We start from the raw sequence: 13,835 nt of genomic DNA on the forward strand, positions 1-13,835 counted from the left end.
AAGATTTTCCAAGAATCTYCATCCTGCACAAATTAACTCCATCATTGCCAACCTTACAAGAACCAGCTCTGCAGCCTCTGCTCTTTCACAGACATAGACTCACCTTTTCTTCTATCCATTACAGGAGACTACCTCTTTACCTCTCCACATTACATGAGATTGCTCTTCACCTTCTGCCATGCAAGCTTCAAGAGCTGCTTACCTTCCCCAGGCTTGACACAGGGCAGGCCAGACAGAGGGGTGGAAGGACTGGATAGTGTGAAGGACAACAAAGAAATCACCTGTCCATCCAACCTCACTAACATACAGTTGAGTAATTAATTAGTATCCCACTACCTTTGAACAGCACCTATGGCATACCGATTATCCTCCACCTCACTAACATACAGTTGAGTAATTAATTAGTATCCCATTACCTTTGAACAGCACCTATGGCATACCGATTATCCTCCACCTCACTAACATACAGTTGAGTAATTAATTAGTATCCCATTACCTTTGAACAGCACCTATAGCATACCGATTATCTTCCCTCCCAGGAAGTATAATAAAGAAAGGACAGGATCAGCCAGGGTGTTCACTTCACACMCCCGTTAGCGGTTAAAAAAGGTAAGCAGGCAGCAGACTATATCAATGCATTACCCCTAGGTTTGTTTTCAATTATCTCTTGACCTTCCTGTACGTCAAGTTCAGAAGGCCAGCTTAAAACCTACACAGCAGTTTGCAAAAATCAATTTCTATTAAATGGAAAACTAAGGCTAGTTCTATTCTATCTGAGTTGGGATGTAAGCCAACACAGCCCACTGAAGTCCGAGATAGTGACCCACTCTGTCTACTTTCTAGAAAAATCTGAATTCAATAGGTATTTCCCCAGTTAGCTTGAAAATTCCTCGCATGCTAAAATTTAGTCACCCAAGTATACCCAGAGGTGACCATCTGATGATAACAGCATTCCTGTATTTGCATACTGATACAGCATTTTAAATAGGCATCTAGGAAATGGGATGCCTTACCTTTCGGGGTCTTCTCAAGAAGACTGAGCTGAGGGCTTTCATGCTACTCAGTAAGCCCTGAATAACCATTCGTGGGATATCCTGAACACGTCCGGAGGCAGGACTGCTAGTGCAAGCAGCTACGCATGAGTCATGAAGTCACAGGGGAAAGCACACAGGAGGAGGTCTGGCTTCAGCCTATTTGGGTACGCAGCATCGGTGGAATCAGGGAGATACAGGCTTTAACTCCTATCTCCTTGGACTGTTTTGAGTTTTTACACAAAAAAATGATGTAATGTAAAACAATAAAAATTCCAGGGAGCAAAGACCTCAGCTCATTAGAAGTGCAGGGCCCTGCAGAGTAACTACTGACAATTCGCTATACTTTCTTAGTTCCTTAAAAGTCAACAGATCTCTATGGTTTGAAAAGCATCCTTATTAAAATGAAAAAGGTGGTTACTGACACACTACCACACACCTTGGAAAAGGACTGGGTTGACTGGATGCCAACACCTATACAGACTGCCTATACAGTCAGAGAGTAATGTACTTAAATTAAGCAGGCTGGATCCTGTAGATCTTCAAAAGTGGCTCTGCTGTATGCATAGGGAAAAAAATTATGACTGAACTACAGACTGAATTGCTCATTGTAGAACTTGACATTTAAACTTCTAACCAAGCAGTTAGTTATTTAAATTAGCAGACTGGATTTTGAATTACATTAGGGAATTAACAGTTTTATCTATGACTCATTTAAAACAACCAAACTCTGAAATGAAAATAAAATGTAATTAATTTGAATTATCTCTAAAAGTAAGCAAGTAACAAAATGTTGTAACAAAATCTGAATACAAAGTGATTCAGTGTAATAAAAAGCAATATTCACATCAGGTATGTCAAGCTCTTTTGGCAAGTGAGACATCTAAGATGAAATCATTATACAAGATAAATCAAATCATTGTATCTCCCAACTGATGAAAACCATTCAAACATTGCATAAATTAATCATTACTTTAGCACTGAAGAAGGCTTTTTTATGCATCACAAGAACAGGATTTTACTGATTAACTATCAGAGAAGACACAAAACATTTCCTGCCTGAGACAGCGTGGAAAAAAAATGAAAGCCATTTTATTAAAACCTTTATATTATCAAAACAGGAGAAGGCATGCATGTGACAAACAAAAAATATCCTTCTGGCCAAGAATGAAAATGCCTAGGGGAAAAGTTGTAAGTTATGATGCCAGGAGCTAAAGCGAAATATCTCCTCTAAGGCTTACAACTGTATAACTTGTACRTTGAGGAAGAGTAACATATTTTTGTGAAGCATTTGGAATTGGTTGTTGCAAGACTTCAAACCAGATGAACAGTTGGGCTGATGGACTGTGTTGTCAGTCTAGGAGCTGTGAACAAGCGTCAGGCAGTTTCAGCCACCATCCATTCCCAAAATGCTGAATAGAAGGGAGGCCTGGCTTCCAAAAGGTTACATGTATGTGTGAAGAGAGGGGAGAGGATGAAGAAGATATATGTTGATATATAATCAATTGAAAACCATTATACTAATTATACAGAAATTAACTGATTTTATTAGCTATTCAGATTCTGCCCAAATGCTTGGATAGTTTGTCATTATTGACAGCCTCACTTATCTCCGGCATCCTAGCAGGAATCCAGCTTAGAAAGGATCTGAACCCAGAAGGAAGGTGCTGTGGTCTTGTGGATTAGCTCCGAGAGATTCCTCCACGTGCCAGTAGGAGGAAGCAAGGTAGGAGTCAAAGCTGACCTTGCTGGCAGAGTGGACCAGCTGCGTGGATGACTCAGAGACTGAGGGCAAGCTTTGTGTAAGCTGAACATAGCAGCTTTACATCTACTCTCGGTGTTTTCACATTCACAAATTGTCTAGGTATCTTGTGGAAGAGGATGTCTGTGTGATATAAAACGAATTTCACGCATACATACAAAAAAGCTATCAGTATGTTTTTGAGTCCTTCTGTTCCTYCCTTCCCCCTAATTTATGGCTCTGTGAATTTTCTGGTCCTTTGGGTGCAATTCGATTTCCCTGCATAGACATTTCCTCAGCTGTTCACAGGGGTCTCCGAGGGCACAAGACACAAGCCGGATCAGCCTGTCCCAAGGTTTGTTCTGCCACTGCATGACTAAGCTTGCTGATTTAAAATTAATGCCAAAGTTTCTACCAAGAACACTTTGCACAGTGCTGATACGTGAAGGCAGATGTATTGAGGGTGGCCCCATGGCAGCACTGCACAATCCACCGTGTGACACAGTTACAGCTGTGCAGCTCCCCACAAAGTACTTCCCACGGAGCCTGGCATCCGCCCCAGTATAGCTCTGGAGCCTGTGTCTCGCAAAGCCAAAGGCAATGCTCTTTCACAACAAGCGAGTGATCAAACCCTGGCACAGGAGAAGAGGRGAGGAAAAAATTATTTAAAAGAAATAGGAAAACTGGCAGTAGGTTTATTAGCAGGTATAGTAATTTATTCTCCTTTTAACTCTGTTTTTAAAATGGATCAGATTTCCAATTAATAATGTTCCTTTAACCCAAATTGGCAAAATAGACCACCAGCTGTGGGAAAAGAATTTGCAAGTAGAAAACATCTAAAATATTTATAATGGTATTTTTTCCATTTAAAGATCAACAAAATAATATGAATAAAATGTAAACAGTACATCAATCCACTAATATAAAATATTCAGCTTGAGCCACATGCTGCACTAAAATAAGGGAAGTATATGTTATGTTTTACTGTCAAAAATTTACAAAACAAAATTTCCCTATCATTTAGCACCATGAATTTGCTTATGAAAGCTACTAAATAATGATAGCACATTATTTGACCAYGGGTCAGATCCAGAAAGGACTGAGGACAAAAACTGCATTCCAAAAAGGTTTTCTCAATTCCTAGAAGCCATCCTTTTCCAGTATGCTCCACACCCCATCCATGCAGAGAGCAGCCTCAATCTGAACAAGTAGACGCTCTTCCTCCTAGGCTGCGGTGGGTCCTGAGCTGAGCAGACAAATTAAAGTCCTCTGTGAGACCTACCCACAGGACCCTTTAACACTTCAGTGTTGAATTTAGGACCCATGGCAATATGAGTAATTTCACAAAGCACAGAGCCACTGAGTAGTCACATTGTCTGTTAGGGGTCACAAGTCTGGAAATGAGTACAGAAATGACTTCACCAGCAGGGGGAAAAAAACTGTTATCTTCTGATCTATGCATGAGAACCCTCTTGTAGGAAAAAGATGACTTTGGAGTCAACTCCCTCCCCAGTGCTGAGGCAAATGAAAGCCACGTGTGCCAGGACAGCATGCTAACCACCARGCTCCAGGCCAGCCGAGGTGGAAGAATATTCCCATGCGGCTGAGCCGGAGCTATTGAGCAGGCAGGAGAGCAAGAGTCATGGGGATGTAGGAAGTTARGGCATGCAGGAAGAGATTCTTTCTGAGTGATGAGGGAAACAATCCAGAAGGGGTAGTCTTTGCCTGAGGTGGCTGCTCCCTAGGCAGTTTCTGTATTTTAACCAATGGCTGTTTAATGTAAAATGCATGAGACATCCAYGCAGCACACCACTGCATGCCAGGGAGCAAGGCTCTTTTCGGCTTCCGCTGGCTCCGTCCCATGGCTGTTGTGTCCTCYGCTGAGCTGAGGCACAGCATGAGTTGGAGTGTGCTCCTACTCTGACTAGCCTGGCACCCGGCGGTGAAGTCCCCTCTCAGGAGATAACGCAAGTGAGAGCAGGCTGAAAAAGTCAGGTCTCTACTGCCTGGGAAGAGTTTGCACATTTACAGTACCCTATAAAAGACAGGTACTACCACACTGCTCTTGTTTCTTTGAAATGAAAGCTGTAGGTTTTGCTCAATTGTTCCAGAACAAAATCTGGAAGTGGTTAGTACAGGGAGAGGCCTCCAAACTCTGCTCTCCGCACAGATGGAGGTGACTCACTGCCAGATCCAACTGACACAGATTAACTCCGGCAGTGGGGCAGGAGTTCAGATACCCTTCCTGTGCTTTTTCTAGCAGTTTCTTCATTTGTGGTGGCTTCTCACTCAACCTGTCTGGTTTTCAGGTTGCATCACTGGGCTTCTATCTCTTCCTATTCAGTTTCCTGGAGCCCAGGCATCCAGTTCTCAGTGCAGGGTTTTATTTATTGGCTCACTGTCTCTATTAGAAGCACTAACATCTCAGCTGGTAGATGTAAGTCCTTTATAACCATGAGCCCTAACTCTATTCAGTAATCGCTTTCTGAAACATATAATATTTACATCAAAGCGTTTTAATATGGGTATGCTTCATGTAAATAAAATACTTTTCTATTCCTTTCCTCTACAGAACAAATTAGGGTTGTTTTATTTTTATCATCTTATTACATCTGTTCAGCAGAATCAAGCCCAACTCAGTACTGAGGTCAGTTCCTGATGCCTTAGAAAACAGAAAATGTTATTACCCTAATTTAGCAGTGATAAAGTGCTGAGGTCAGCAGTTCATGTTCAGAATTCCCTGACGTGCTCAAAATTCTTTGATTTGGATAGTTCCTCAGCCCAGGAACAATCATAGAATGGGAAGGTTGGAAGGGACCACTGGAGATCATCTAGTCCAACCCTCAGTGTAGCCCATACGGGGATTGAACCCATGACCTTGGCATTAGAAGCACCACCCTCTAACCAACCGAGCTAAACCTGCCCCCAATGTCATTCTACGGAAGGGAATTCATACCCTGTCTGAATAATTTGTTTTTGGAGGATCCATGCTTACAGGAAGGCAACTGAAGGGCTTGTGCAAAGGGCCCAGCACAGGATCAGTTTCACCCACAACCTTTTAGGACATCACTCAAGCTCCTGTCTTGCAAATAATTATGCATGAGCTGAACTTTAATTATGCAACTGTTAAAAGATCCATATAAAAAACAATTTGCTGGAAACCTGGTAATGTTCAATGCCAAAAAAATGTTAAAGGTATGAGAATAAAGCTACACATTCATAGGCACCATCTACTGGTATATTTCTATTAGCTGACTACTTGCTTGTAAGCAAATCTCTCTCAAAAGAACTCCCTGTTTTTGTGACCAATGCACCACGTGGGATTATTCACGTGTTTACAGTTAAATACATATACACATTTCAAGTAGAGGGTATGATCAGAAGAAAACAACATCCTGTCCTGTAGCTCAACTCTTATTAAACTAGCTGAGTAAAGGTGTGATCATAGAGATTTAGATGCAGACCAAGATATCTAGATTTAATTTAATAAGAGTTTAATTGCCTGAACAGGTTTCCAGCATCATTTGAGATGTTTTTGGCTGACAGCTGCTGCTTCCAATGGACACRTGTGCTCTGGAGGCCCCATCTACCATCCTCACGTAGACATGGCTGCTACATTGCAAATGGCACTAGACATCTGTGTTGAGGCAGAGGAATTGAGTTCTGACTGTCTTCAGTTGTGAGCTGAATACCACAGAAATAATTCGTATCAGTAGTTTGTACCAGGCACTGAGTAAAACGTACCGTCACAACAAAATGCTCAACAAATCAAGGAAACATTATGAGAAATGGGAACACAAAATTTTGGAGCGTTCTAGATAGAATTTCAATACAAGTAGAAAAATGGGTCTTTTRAGGCAAAATAGTAATACATATTAGAAATTCAAGAAGCCCTAATCTGAACTTTCAAAAACAGCATCTCCATAGGCCAGAACTTTTATGCTTCAGAAAATCCCCTTAAGTAATAAGCAAAATTAAAATCAAGTTTCAAAGGTGAAATCAATCTACAGCAAAATATTGGACTCTAGAACTAATTACAAAATTACTGTTGGCTTAAACAGAAATAGATTTTTCTTCAAAGTGTACAGAATCCCAGGTTACCTCATGCATGAAGATACTATGGCATACCAGGACACATGTCCTATGGAACCATAGAGCTATACCCAGCACACATCACTTTGAAGTCCAAATACTCTGAAGTTAATGCTGTTCTCAGTGTTTGAGTGTTGTGGTGCATTAGTGTGTACAATTTAAACTTCAACTGTCTGAACACTCAGCAGTAAGCTGAGCTGAACAACTACTTCAGACCAGTATTACTTCTTGTTACTACAGCCACAGTAACTCCACTGACTCCACAGAAGTTATCCTGAAACAGCTGTGGATACTGTTGGGTATATGTGGTTATCTAAAACATCTTASTGTGTTAAAAACAGCTAACACCCCCCAAAAATTGCACAGACCTATACACCATTTCAAATATTAAAATAAACATATTAACAATTTATCTCTCTACATTTTTTCTAATTTTAAAATTTTATGATTCCTACAACTTGCCTAATTTCACCAAAATACAGTGTGGGTCTATCTTAAGTATTCAATCCTATATTTACTGTGTACCCAAATTCCTATCAAATATAATTAGAATATGARTACTATGTTTCTATGGCTTTACGTGGAATATCATTACGTCATTAAAATACTCTGGTAATTCAGTCATGTTTCTATAAATCTTTAAATTGAAGAAATTAAATCAGCCTAATGGTTACCACTGTAATCTCATTTCTAGTTAAAATTCTCTACAGTGTACAAATCAAATATGGCCCAAATGATCACAAGTTAAGAGCATCTGGTGCAAAGACATTTATCCATCTCACAAGTTCTCAGTTTTACACAATTTTTTATACATTRTGTATTCAGTGCCTCATGTTATACTGTCGCAAATAACAAAGAAAGTTGAGGAACAGTCCTAATAATGAATAAATAAGGTCAGACTTTCTCCCATGCTGTGAAAACCGTTTATAGAAAGACAAATCATCCTTATTCTGGAAATCTGCTATTAGTTTGCCCAAAAGCAGAATGTTAATTTAAAATAATGTCTTGCCAAGAATAAAACACATTTCAGAAAAACAGATTTTCAAGTTTAATTAATGAATAATTATACTGGCTTTTTAAAAACAAAGATTAAGGATATATCTGAGGCTCTTTGTGTGATCAGAACTCAGAAACTTATCATCTTATCATCACAATTGTTTTTTTTTTTAATACATATGCAAAGTGCCTTTGACAAAGGCTTTGCTTCATTGTTTCACCGTGGGAAACCACGGGGTATTTTTATTTAAWTTTTTAAATCTGGAATAGCAGGTCTGTTATTCCCCAGTTTGTCATCTCATAAGTAGACAAGGCATTGTTCTTCCTGACCATATGCACCATAATGGATGCGATACTGCATGAGCAAGAGGGGAAAAGTTTGATGGTTTTTCTCCTTATGAAGTCTAGAAACCGAACAGAGATTAACCTTCCAAAGAAAAAAGCCATTTATCATTTGCAGCCAACTTTATGCTTTGATTCCTATATTTATACAGTTCATTACTTTTTCACAAGAAGCAAAATGTTCTTGTTCTATAGCTGAATCAAGTTTTTGAGAACTTAGCAGCATATGTATTAATCATTGCATTCTCTTCATTTTTAAAAGAGAATATGTAATATGAAAGAAGASAACAAGTTTAATTCTCCAAAAAAGAGCAACAGCTCAGCTTCACAACATTAACTTTGACAAATACTCATTAAACCGTAACTTACCCGGTTCAAGAAAGGAAATAGCTCTTATTTAAATGGATTCATTTTCACAACTAATTCTCATTAATCTCTTCTCATGTAGCCTCATATTTTAAACATAAAAGGATTTCTTGCTTCTATTTCCTATACCATTTTAGTTTCATGTTTTCTTAGAACAGCTGTGACCATCTTCATATTTATGCAAACATTTTCTTCACACTATTTCCCAGCTACTCTTTTGTCAGTTTACAGAAATGTGTGGTTGCTAGACACAGAGGATGCACTTTTCAAAAGCGCTAGTGGGAACTAGGTTCTTGGCTCTCACCGCGTTTCAGCTGTAGATATGATTTCACCTTCTTAGGTCGCTTCAAAATCCCTTGTTTTACAAATCACAAATAAATCTGGCAATCCTAGCACTTCTGCACAATGACACTGAATCTGCAACATATTAATGTTAACTATAATACTCAGAATTTCTTTATTATAAAATCCATTATATAAAATGATGTGATCTGCAATTAATGCCATGTGGAATCATACGTCAGAGTCTAGAGATCTCTTAGGTAGGATTCTAGGTCCATCTATGGAACTGCTTTGTTGCTTCACGATTAAATTCTATATGGCTCACTTTAATATAAAAGAAATATAAGAAAAATGTAATTATTAAAAACTATTTTCTTCATAGTATTTCATTCAGATATTTAATCTGCACTAATCACTCTTTCAAGAACACCTCTCTTTTTCAAAATAAATTTTTGGTGTTTTCCTCTCTTCAAACAGTATGTTCCTTGCAAAAATCCTATGGTCCTTCACAATGACTGACCTAGGGAAAATGCTGTAAAACAAAGACATGTTTTTCTTTGCGCAAAACCTATTTATCTGCCCATGAAAAAAAAGGTCATCTAGTCCAACCCTCCTGGCTCAATCAGGGCCAGCCAGAGCAGGATGCCCAAGACTGTGTCCAATTATGTTCTGAATATCTCCAATRATGSAGCCTCCAGAGCCTCTCTGGGCAACCTGTTCCACTGACTACCCCTACAATAAAAAAATTTTTACTATGTTTTTTATTGTATTGTATTGTATTGTGTATTGTATTAGATTGTATTTATTGTATTTTATTGTATGAATTTATTGTATTTCAATTTGTGCCCTTTGCCTCTCGTCCTGTCACTGACCGACACAGAGCAGAGTCTGGCTCTGTCATCTTTACTTTCCTTCATCAAGTATTTATACACATTGATAYGGTCCCCTCGAGCCTTCTCGAGACTGAACAGCCACAGCTTTCTCAGCCTCTCCTCATACAAGAGATGCTCCAGTCCCTTAATCATCTCTGTGGTCCAATGCTGGACAGCTCCGGTAGGTCTATGACCTTGTACTGGCAAGTCCAAGACTGGACACAGTGTATGTCAGTATAAACTACTTGTTCCCAGAAAGCACATCTTCTTAAATGGTTTGAAAGAGTATGTTTATACATTCATTTATCCTCTTCAGATCAATTTTTATTAAAAGCTTTATCTTTTACCACCCTTTACAGATAAAACACCTTGTAAAAATCAATGGGTGTTTAAGGTGCGGATCAATGGCATASTATGGCAGTTAGTCTTTTTGTGAGAACAAACTGTTCTAATTGGCTACTCATTTAGTTTTAGGATCTTTTCCTGGCACGTTTTGTTAATGTAGACTTTGTCCTTTATATTCTTTGATTTTTCTGAAGAGCTCTTTCTCTGCTGCCTTCTCAGCTTTTCTCATTGTATCTAATTCAAATATGTTTCAAAGCAATAATGAAAAATATTATCTTGGATTTAATATTTAATACCTTATCTTGAAATTGTTCTATATTGAAAATTCAGATGGAGTAAAAGGGTGTTGTGGGATCAGACTGACAGCAGACTGTTTAGCCTTGTGGTAAGGAAAATATTGCTAGGGTTTAGATAAGAGAGAAATTACAAACTAAAAGATACATTGCTGAAAATGTAAAGGAGAATGTACAAAAACTGCAGAATACCCTCTAAAAATCCCTTAGCTCATTTCCAACAATGACAGTTAGCCCATTGGAAAAAGGACTGCTCTTTTCAGTCAGTTTACATTGAATATTATTTCTTATATTAGCTTTCATTTTTCTATATGCTCCTCATATATAATGCYAGGGTGGTCCCATAGGGAGCTAATTGACAAACCTTTTTTGCATACAAATACTCTTCCTTCTATATAGATTCCATTTCTCTACCATTTTATAGCTCTAAAAAGAACAACAGTAAGAACAGTTTACACTTCATAGAATTTTAGGAAAACCGTGAACATTCAACAACATACTGAACATAACTGAAAATCAAAGGCAAAATTATTTTATTTCTRAGTGGAACAGAAAGAATAATAGGGCCAGAAAACTAGCATAAGATCCTAAATAAAACTGGAGAGACAATAAGTCCATGGGAATTCTTCAGACAGATGATGATCTGTATTTCATTTACAATTCAGAGTCTATTGCATAGAGGCTGCTCTCTCTTCTAAAGTATATCTCAAATATAGCCTATTGGAAATTAACAGTTATCCAAAAAATCAYTAAATCTCCTTGCAGAAACCTGGAAATTTATTTGTATTATGGATGCACATGTATCTACCAAGAACTGTGGACTCATACGAAAAAGATTGAACCCAGTATTTTTACAGTCACATTAAATTTATGATACGAAGTAATTCATGGAAACCACAAATACTTGCAAAAAGAGTACAGCAGGCAACGCTRTAATTAGCATCATAAGCAGCTGATATGTGCTGCTAGCTGCTTAATTCTGTTAATGAATGGGAGACATCAAAATGCTGAGAAATTCTCAGAAAGGCTTTGAATGAGGTCAGTGTATGCAATGTAGGCAATGTAGGTATCTGCTAGAAAGATATTTATCAGTGAAATGGTGCTTTCAGTAAAAGTTTTTCAATTTATTTCTTTGCTTCCCTCAGGCAGTGGAATATTGGGTGTGTAGTAAAGGGATCCTTAATAGATCTCAACCAGAATTAGCAATGTGTTCCCTACCTAAGAACAGGTGCTGCATATTTCTTTGTGAAGTATTCCAGATTATTGGACAAAGATTGGACACATTTTTCATAAAGAAGCAATATGAACATAGCAAACATATAGGTAATAATCTGTAGTCACTAGGCATTGARGATATYATATGATTTCAAGATAGAAGTGTTTTGACAGGACAAAAAAATAAAAATATTAGATTTTTAGACTTGCAAATRAAAAAATACTAAAAATAACTGCAYATTTGGGGAGTTGATGCAGAATGCACTAAAAAATTCTATTAAAAAAACTCCTCCAAATCTCAGGATACCAAATGACCCTGGCATAAACAACAGCAAGTTTGAATTTATTTTTCAAGATCTGCGTAGCTACCTGATACACAGCACTGCTAACAAGGCAGAAATGCAAAATAATTAAGAGAAACCTAGGGTCAGGCTGTTTAAGTTTGTTTATTTTTAAACTCTTTCTGTTATTATCAATATCTATATACAGAAAGACAGAGCAGGCTATGAAACCATTGGATAGGTTCTTCTGCAGCTTAGTGCTAAACACTAAGTATGTTTTTTGAAARCATATGTAGCAACACTGAAAATATTTACCTTGTTCTCCTCTCTGTTCTCCAGTTCTGTGTAGAAGGATGAACTATAATACATGCTTTTTTATATATATCTTTTCAGTTTCTATTACTAAAAATCAGTCTAGCTGGGGATTACAGTAAAAGGTGATATGAAACTGTTCAATAWTTGGAAGTCTACTTTTTAAACTAGGATTAAGACAGGCAAAAATTACATAAAACATAAATGACCTGTGACACACTGCAGGTCTTGCAACATGATCAAATGGCCCATATCAGCAATAAAYCTCTTATCTCTATTAATATAAATATAATTCCTGACTTGTCTCAAGCATTTTTTCTAAGACATGAAGCACCTATTTAGGCAATAATATCTCCTCTTAAATCTCCTATTGTTGTCATCTATATCTTGTGAAGCAAAATCTGATCCTGTCCACACTAATTCTCCCATTACCAGCAAGGTGGATGAGTTGGAGAACCAAGATTGCCTCTCATGATGGACACTGCTGTAGAYCTACGCAGAGATGACACACAGTATTTACGCAGGTACTCAGAGGCGCCAAGCTAAACAGGAAGTTCAGATTTGTATCCAACTATTGAACAGGAAAGGGAATCAATGGCAAAAGGAGCAATCTGAACTTTGCCTTGATGGGACACAGTCATAAAGTGTTCCAGGCATTGCATGGTACTGGAGGTGGAATGAAGAAGAACTGAACAGGATTGGCAGGCAACCGGTCTGCAAAATCATGGTTGAAGGATCAGCAATAACTAGGAGAAGCATAAGCAATCGSCAACTCTGACACAGGAGAGTCAGAAATAGGTACATGAACAATCCAGAGAGATCAGYGGGTGGCCACTCAGCCAAAGGAAAGCGACACTGGGGCAGAAGCAAAAAGCAACACAAACCCAAAGTAGGAAAAAACACTATTAGGCAAGCAAACTGAAATGGGAGAATGATTAAAACTTCATTCCTCCTATTATAGGATTATTTACTAAGGTACAAAGAATCAGATTTTTTTTTTCACAAATAATAACTAAATTGAGTGCTAAAAGGGGAAAAGTAGTTATTTGTCTGAAAGCCTGAAGGAACTCAGGCTAAAAAAAACAGAAGAGTTATGAAAAGGTATTAAGAAGTCCCAGGCCTCACCAGCTAAAAAGAATGTCAGTGGAAATGGCAGCATCTGTGTAAGTAGAGGCTCTTAACAAAACACAGTTTGGCTCTGCAGCCACACAGACTGCTCATGTTGCTACTCAGTACACTCCCAGGGAACACCTTACATAGTAGGACTAAAATCTTCTTGAATTTACAAACAAAACAAAAAAGCCTTGGAATTTCATCGATTTTTTTTTTTTGAAATGATAAGCTGTGTATCTGAAGGCAAGTCCAATACTAATTTTGATGTCAAAGAAAATACTTCCCTATTACACTCTCACTTCTGAGTTTAGGATGAAATAATACCTTTAATTAAAATGATTAAAGCCTCAAAATGGGATTGTGKTGTTGCATAAATGAACACAATGATTACAGTTACTGGAACATTTCCAATTTTTAAAAGCATCAGATTGGTGATCTGWTTTTCCTTAAGAGAGAACTAGTCTGCACTGCAAAAAGCTATAATCCAAAGCACTCAGAGAGTGGCACATACTTAAAAACTGTTAAAACAGACTTCAATATTTAAATTATCACTT

Source organism: Rhea americana, unplaced genomic scaffold (assembly GCF_003343005.1).
Source record: "Rhea americana isolate MKP2758 unplaced genomic scaffold, rheAme1 scaffold_1, whole genome shotgun sequence".
NCBI lineage: Eukaryota > Metazoa > Chordata > Aves > Rheiformes > Rheidae > Rhea > Rhea americana.